This window comes from Fukomys damarensis, unplaced genomic scaffold (assembly GCF_012274545.1).
Source record: "Fukomys damarensis isolate Sample0158 unplaced genomic scaffold, DMR_v1.0_HiC HiC_scaffold_30, whole genome shotgun sequence".
Lineage (NCBI taxonomy): Eukaryota > Metazoa > Chordata > Mammalia > Rodentia > Bathyergidae > Fukomys > Fukomys damarensis.
This window is the reverse complement of record NW_022900942.1, coordinates 3,210,092-3,219,261: the sequence shown is the minus strand read 5'-3', so window position 1 is coordinate 3,219,261 and position 9,170 is coordinate 3,210,092. Positions and strand designations below refer to the sequence as shown.

At 33.2% G+C, this 9,170-nt stretch overlaps 1 pseudogene; it reads right to left on the bottom strand.

Annotated features, from left to right (window-relative positions):
• Nucleotides 1-4,034: 4,034 nt before the first annotated feature.
• Nucleotides 4,035-5,028, bottom strand: LOC104869752 (annotated as a pseudogene).
• Nucleotides 5,029-9,170: the final 4,142 nt, after the last annotated feature.

Here is a 9,170-nt window from a genome sequence, read left to right as displayed (position 1 = left end):
TGTCTTTGCTTATATTTAGTGAGTGAACGTGAATAACAAATTATAAAGTGGAAGAAAAACTGTATGTTGTGAGTTGTCAGCAATTGTAATACAGTGCCACCTTGATTGGCAAATTTAATTTGCATCTGGGGAAGATGGCCATGGTCATGTTATCACCTGATATGCAGTTGATGAATCGAAGCAAAATTTTGCTGATTTTTCTGTTTGAGAACCAAATTGTTCATGAACAGAAGTGTTTGTGAACTGAAGTATTACTGTTCCTCAAAATGTACTTGGGAAATGAAGCTGGTTTTAAACATATGACTGTGCTCAGGTCCCCAGCTGAGAAGTTAATAGTGGCCTTCTGGTTTCAGTTGCTCTATGGCTTTTGTGGTGTCTGAACATTATTAGCAGTTGTATGACAGCTACCTATAGCTTTTGTCTGTTTTACTTTACACAACAATACCAATGTCCCTGTCACCAGCCAAAGTGAGCTTTTCTTCACCCAACTGATGACCAAGGGCCTTGACAAATGAGAGAGTAGCCCTGTTTTCTGATATCACCTGGCAGCCTATCCCCACAGGTAAAGCTGTGATTTTTCCTTTTGCACTTAATGATTTAGTAGACATTCATGGTGTATTGATACCTTGGATGGGAAATATTTGTAAAGTTGACAGCAGCCACTGAAAGTATAGAACAAACTTTGATTAGAATAATGAATACTAGTAGTAGAAGGAATGTGATACTTTTAGATGCTGCAACAGTATATATTTGTCTTTTTTCATATTTTAAAATGTTATTTTTATTTTAGGAAGAAATAAAACAAATTTTTATAATCAAATGATAAGAAAATAACAATAATTATTGCATAGTGTATCATTATTTTCAAAGTAGTTAGCACAAAACATAAGCCATAAAGATTCTCCCCAAAATAAACAAACATATAAATTGATATTTAAACTTGTAGCTCCCATATGAGTCTCAGAATCTTCAGCAGCAAATGAAATGCAACAGAACATTTCTTCCAAAGGCGTGAAATGATTATGTACCTAGAGTAAGTTAAATATTTCCCTTACTAATGGAAATTTACATTCTTACATCAAAAGGTTTTATTTTATGTGTGCATTCTTGAATTTCACATGAAACTATTATAAACTGTATGACTTTGATTATTACAAAAATGTGATTTTATTTAACATGTGCATCTATAATACTCTGAAAACCATGCTCAATTGAAAGTATGTTTCTGAAGGTGTAATTGAATGTAGTGATTAGAGCAGTATTTTCCACAGAGGCAGATAAATAAAAGGAAACTGTCACAATCAACATATTATTGAGAAATGCATTGTTCAACATATGGGGTTTGTAATAATAATTGATTCCAAAATCAGTTGCAAAATATTACCTAATTTCACTGGGCCACATTTTTGACACTCATGGCTCCTAATGCCTTACTTTAATGATAAGTAGCTTAAAAACTCTAGGATGAAATTGATAATTCACACCCCTGGTATTAATTCAGTAAATAGAAATATTAACATCATTTATTCTGAGGTTTATTAACTCTATGTTTGTTATTTGAATTCTAAAAGTGCTTTACTGTGGAAAGCTGAAAAACCATCAGATTTATGTTTTACGTAAATCATTGGCCAGATCAAGTGTAGGTAATCATCATTTTTCTACACTCAAAATCTAACACAATGTGTGCAAAGGTTTACCCATTGCTATTTCGTACATCTATCCAGCTAGTTCCATCTATTATCTATCTATCTATCTATCTATCTATCTATCTATCTATCTATCAGTCTAGATTTACACAATATTATCCTATTGATTCTGTTTTTGTGGGGAAGCTTGAATACTAATAAAGGTGTAACTCTCATAGAAATTTTTGGGATTTCTTCAAAAATTGAAACTAAATCTACCATGCGATCCTGCAGTGCTGCTACTATACATGTATCCATATTATCTGACATCAGTATATAAAGATATAAGTACAGTCCCATAATCATGGCAGCATTATTCACAATACAAAGATATGTAATCGGACTAAGGTTTTGTCAACAGATGATTATAGAAATAAATATGGGAAATAAAACGAATGGAACACTAATGCAGCATAAAGAGAAGGAAGTCATTTTGCATAACATGGATGATGCTACACAAAATTCTGCGAAGAGACATGTGGCAGCCATAGAAAGATAAACTGCATCAATTCACCTGCAGAATGTGAAACATTCAATCCCATGAAAAAATGGTGGATACCAGAGGTAATGGATGACAGTTGAGAAGATATTTGTCAAAGAATACAATTTCAATTGGAAGATATAATTCAAGAGATCTACTGTATACAATCATGAATATAGTTAATAATAAGTTGTATAATTAAAATAAGTGTAGAAACACACAGAGGGATGTATTCATAAAACAAGTACCTGATCAGGTTCATATTATTAGAATGTACAAAGAAATCTTACAGGTCAAAGGTAAAATTATTCACCTCACTATTTCAAAAGGAGCAAAACATTGAAAAGATGCTTGATACATCACATATGGAATCTAAAAAGAAAGACTGGAAAAGATTCGTAGGCAATCATGGAAAATTGAGAGTTAAAATCACGATAAGATACAACTTGAATTCCAATGGTAGGCTACACTTCCATAAAGTTGGAATTACAAGTACTGATGATTTTATGAAGATATTAGAAGCCTTTTACAGTAAAGTGCTAAATGTGTTTTTATGTTCTTGAAGATTCTAAGCACAAAATGACTTTCTAAACTAGTAATTTATTCCACTTCTAGATATAATTCTTTAGTAATTAGAAACAAGCATAAGCATTTGCTGCTTAAAAAGTAGGTTGAGTTTTTTAGAAGATCTGTGCTTTCGATTTTTTTTGTCATTATTGCCAATAACATACAGTGTTCTTAAACAAATAAAGATGAAAAGGATTTCACTAAGCCATATAATGGTATGTGACCCCAGAGCAGATACAGACTTGAATAAAACATCATTCTGTAGCATATGATTGTGCTCAAAGAAATACATGTGCTTGTGTATTTATTATATTCAAGAGCCAAAGGCTGGAAATCACCAAAATATTTACCATTGGATGAATGGATACACAGAAGGATATTATTAATCCTTAAAAATAAATAGAACAAGTTAATATTATCAAATAAAAGTGCCCAAAGGAAAGAGGAAGAGATAAAAGGAAAAAATGAAGAAACAGAGAAAGACAGAATGCTGGAAAGAAAGAATAAAACAAGGAAGGAAGGAATTAAAGGAAGGAAGAAAAGGAATTCAGAAAGGAAAGGAGGGAGGGAGAAAGAAAAAAAGGAGGTCCATAGGGAGGAAGGAAGGAAGAAAATTAGGAAGGAAACATGATAAGGGGAAAAAGTAATGAAAGGAAAATAAATGAGAAGAGAAAAAAGATTCCCCAAAATTACAAATCTCAGAGTTACTTTGGGCATCACATCACTTGAAATCAAGTGAAGAAATTTAACTTGAAAGTAGATTTTAGTTTTCATGTTGAAAATCTAACCACTGTCTTAGCACTAAGTACAATAGATAACAAATGTAGGAGCATGTGCTTAGCGTCTCAACCTCTTGTACTTAACTTCAGAAATTATGTGAATGAAAGAAATTATTTCAAAGGCAATCTTTCAATAATAAAGTCATATATGCAAAATGACAAGAACAGATCTGATATGGTAAGTACTCTGATGACTTTTATACCCTTTTCTCTGGGAAAATTAGAATATAACAGTACTTTGGCAAAGAACATTAAAATCAAGCAATTATTTTAAATAAGATCATATCTGCCAATGATATTTGTGCTTCCAATATTTTAGTAGTATCAGCAATGTGTGAGAAATTTTATTTAATTTGAAACGTTGTGCACCATGCATAAAAAGCAAATACAAAGAAAATCCTGAGGGAGTTGTTGAAGAGCAACAAATATCATAAATATATACAAAACAAAAGTTAAGTGCTTTAGGAACATCACAAATTAAGCATGTTATTTAGGACAAAAAAGGAGCCATTATACTGAAATTCACACCATCTGTTTTAGTGACTGTAACATCCCTTTAGTTCTGAGGTCACTGGTCCATGATGGACCAGAGGCTGCTCTGCTGAGGAGTCTTCCCAGGGCCCCCTTCACATCCTTGTTCCTCAGGCTGTAGATGAAGGGGTTCAGCATGGGAGTCACCACAGTGTACATCACAGAGGCAACAGAGCTTTCATGGGAAGAATGGGTCCCAGCAGAACTCAGGTTAACTCCAAGTCCTGTTCCATAGAACAGTAAGAGCACACAGAGGTGAGATCCACAGGTGGAAAAGGCTTTATATCTGCTTGCAGTGGAGGACATCCTCAGCAATGAGAAGACAATCTGAGAGTAAGAAAAGATGATCCCGGAGACTGGCAGCACAACTATCAGGAAAGCATCCACATACAGAGAGATATTATTGATGAGGATATCAGATCTGGCCACCTTGAGAAGCTGATCCAGTTCACAAAAGAAATGAGGGATTTCAGTGCTTGCAGAGAAGATGAGTGGCATCATTAGGAGAATATGAATAAGGGAGACACAGAAAATGATGACCCAGGACATCAGAATAAGGAGTCCACAGAGCTGGGTTGATGATGAGTGTGTATCTCAGGGGGTGGCAGATGGCCACAAAGCGGTCGTAAGCCATCACTGTCAAAAGAAAATTATCCATTCCCATGAAAATCATTATAAAATAAACCTGAGTTAAGCATTCTACATAGGAAATACCTTTGTTCTGTGTCTGGATGTTCACCAGCATCTTTAGGACTGTAGTGGAAATGAAACAGATGTCCACAAAGGATAGGTTGGCAAGGAAGAAGTACATGGGAGTGTGGAGGTGTGATTCATAGCTGACGGCCAGGATGATGAGCAGGTTTCCGAGCACTGTGACCAGGTACATGGACAGGAACAGTTCAAAGAGAAGGGGCTGAAGTTCTGGATCATCTGAAAGGCCCAAGAGGAAGAATTGTACCACTCCTGTGTGGTTTTCAACTTCCATGTTACTTGTTTATCTTCTGGAGAAGGAAGAAAAAGAAATGTTCAATGAACAGTCATCTGGGACCTCACGAGGTAACCTCTATGTAATAGCACTTTTTGATGGGTGTCTTTCACTCACTGTGGTGTCCGATCAATAGTGATTCATTCAGCCACTTGATAGTTCATTTCCATTTTAAACATGTATAATCAATCCCACTTCCTTAGTGTATCAGCAGTTTATTTTTATTGAAATAATTGACTCAATTGTTTTAATTTTCAAATTTTAATGTATGAACATAATCTAATTTTTTTCTCCTATCACTTTCCAAAATAATTGTAGTATTTGCATGTACTTTCTTGGATAATTTCTTTAGTTCTTCATTGTCTACAGTAGTGACTTAACAGTGATGTTTTTATACAGCCTTATTCTATGATTTGACAGTTCACAGTGGTGTAATAGTTAAATATCATTGGCATAGTTTGTCTTTCTAAAAATATAATTTCTACTGAAACACTGGTCTCAAAATTTAAAAATGTCTTTGTTCTCAGTAGGAGTCATTTTATGGCTCTAGATATTTTCTTTCTTAACATAGTTATTTTGGGTATATAAAATTCTCAAGATATAATATGACTCTAACTTTTAAATTGGATTTTTGAATCAAACTTAATGGGATAGACTCCTTGTCACTCATATAACATCCTTGCGGCCTTGAGAAAGTACTTTAAACTCTGCAGTAGCTCATCTCTGCAACATGCTCATTACATGGTAAGATTCAAAACATTAGAAGGACAATGATATTGTTTTCCTTTTTTGATAGAATTATCATTTCAAAGAAGTAATTTCTGTGTTTAACATTGCAATAAGTATTTCTTGGAGGTCTGTCATTTAGCAATATATCTTTAAACTGTGGAAATCGTCATAGATGGAATTCTGATTTTTATAAATATAATTGTTGGTTTTTACATTTTTATCCACCACACAAATTTCTAATCTCTATGACTCCTTCTTTGCTAGAATGTTTGTGTGATGAATTCATCCTAGAAGAAAAAGCATGTGGACTATGTACACAGAAGAAAAGTAAAACACACCACTATTAAAATAATACAAATTAATATAATAGTATTGTGTTTTTAATGTGCTCTCCTAAGCTCATGCTTTTGATTTGTGATGTATACTCAAAATAATCAAAGTTATTGCCCAAAATATATAATGGTGGACTTCAATCAAATATTGCAAACTTATACAAATAGAATTATTTAATAATGTCAAAATGCAAAGGAATGATTCACAAAGCTTGTTGTATCTTAAATGACATAAAATGTTGGTATTCAGAAAGCCCAGAGATTTTTAAATAATATAAGACAGAAAAATATTATTGTGGATCAGTATTTTCTGTGAAGATGGGTAAGGTTGTCTCTCTGAAATAGGAAACTTTGAGCTGAGAGAGAAAGGATTGGTCATTGTCTATTTGAAGAGATGAGAAAGGAAAAAACAATTTAGGCTGAGAGAACGCAATAGGTGATTTCCCTACCAATTTCCCTACCAGACACTGAGTCAAAAATTGTGAAAACTGTGGACCAACATTAGTCCTGCCAGGAACTTTCCTGCTCCTTTTTTATTGTAGGTTCTGAGCAAGTACTTACATATGATGTATGATAAATGTCACAACCAAAGTTTCCACTACAACATATGAAAGGAATATTCCAGCTTACCACAAGCTTTCATATAGACACAAACTAATTGATAAAGTTAAATAAAAGGAACCTATTAGTGTTTTAAAGAAACAACACATGATGATCCAGGAATGCCAATTATAAAATGGAATTGTGCTTAACATAAGAATGTTGATTATCATCATTTATCACAAAAACAGATCAATAAATATATACCCTAACCAAAATTATAATAGAAAAATGTGAAGCACATTTAACTGGTTAGCATGCAAGCTGGATGTGGTCAGTAAACAAAGAAACCAAAGATGTCTTCCTAGCTCACAAGGAATGCTTTTATTCAAACGACAGTCAACAGGAGATATTACATTAATATTACTCTAATATTTCTATTAAATTAATATTCAAAGACCATCTCTCCTACTTTAATCATTTGATATTTTCTTGAAGTTTAATTGATTATTAAACATCAGACAATATTTCATGCCAAATACATTTTCAGCACGTAATAATAAATACATAATTACATGCAGAAATCTTACCAGAGAATACAACTTTTAAGAAAAAGTGAAGAAAAAGTTGGAGCTCTCCAAAACATAACTCTCATTGGAGAGAGGTTTGAATTTCTAAATAGTGAGAGAGGGAAGCATGATAGTAACTGAAAAAGACAGATGTTGATCAAAACCACAGTTCCTTCCAAGTACAAATATAGAGACTTCACCATCATAGACTATATATAGTCTTTCAGTATCATTACTCTGGATATGAAGCCCTACGCCCACATTTTTTCTCCACTTGCTTGTCTTCTCACTCTTTTTTTCTACTTCCACCTGGCCTTGGTGGTACACATGGACTTACTGCAGCAAGTAACGTTGAAGCTTTTCTATTGTATACACTTTGCCCCTAAAAACTCACTTGTGAGACCATAGAAGTACAGTTGAGGAGGAATAGGGTCGTGTTGACAGTATCCAGCCTCTTAAAATTGGAATCTCAAAGCTCCTAATTAAATAAATTTTTGTACAGTCTTTCCAGTCTCCAAACAATTTGGCTCCCTAGAGGATCAAAGAAGGAAGCAGAGTGCAAGAATTTGTCAGTTTTGTGTCTACTGAGGTAACCTCTGGGAGATGTTTATTTCCTCAAAGGATTTGTTTTCTTTTTTGAATTTACAACATACTTTACTTATTCTCAATTTATATGTAGATTGTTTAGCACCAAATTAAATATGTGATTCAAAGATATCACTATGATCTTCAAGATGGAATATCCCTTGAACTCATTTAAAATTAATGTAGATATGCAAATCTATGAATAATATTAATAAAATTGGTTGTTGTAAAAGTAGTTTCCCATACTATAGCACAATTAGCATAAAAGGGAATTAGGACAAGCTAAAGAAGTTAACGATAATGTTCAGTGATGATAGCCATTTCTTTTTTTCGCATATCAAGCAACTGCCAATTAAAAATAATGTTGCAACTTTTTTTCCTCATTGAGTTTATTGGTACATTTTAGGAATACAGTACAGTTATATTTATCATTGATCAAAGGATTTGTTTTCAAAGTGACAGGGTTTACTCTAACCAATATGTGATTTCTTCATGGAAACCTCCTCCAAGAAAATCTTTCTGTGATACATCTTTAAAGTACAATTAGGAATTTTTGTTGTTCTTTTTTTCTTCACTAAGTTTAGCGGTGCTTTCTGGTATAAAATATAGCTACATTCGTCACTGGGATCTTGTACCTTTACATGATGTATCTTGGTTCTTATTTTTCCACATTCTCCTGCCCTCCCTTCACCCACTCCACCCTTCAGTATTTACATAAACTTTTTTTTTCCATTTTTCATGTATTTTCTTTTTCCTTATTTACAATTAGAGCTTTTATGAACCACAAAGGTGTTTAGAAACAAAAGTATTGCATTTTATTTTTTAAATTTGTTAATTTTATAATAGCACAATGTGAAATAGGAAGAAAAGGGCTAAAGACATAGGTGAAGTGGGAAGAGCAGGGGAAAGGAAATAAGGGAAAAGAAAAAATATGAGAAAAGAAAAAAATGGAAACAAAGTCTTAGTAAATAGGGGAGGTGGGAGGAGGTGAATGAAGGGCAGGGGAATGGGGAAAAATGAGAACCAAGACCTGTCACATAAAGATAGATGATCCCAATGATAAATGTAACTGTACTGTATACTTAAAAAGTACCAGTAAACTCAATGAAACAAAAAGACGTACCAATAAACTCAAAGAAAATAAGATTTATACTTTGAATTGTCAAATAAAATTGTGTATTCTTATATACAATATGTTTGGAAGTCTAATAAATTTAAAACTATTAAGTCAGCAAAAATTATCATATGCCTTACTTTACCTAGTTATCATTTGTGGTATATGTGCTGTCAAAGCAAGCACACCTTCATTTTTAAGAGCATTTAAATAACATCCATTTAGATGTTTTCAAGAATTCAACATATCATCATAAACTGTAGCTAACATGCT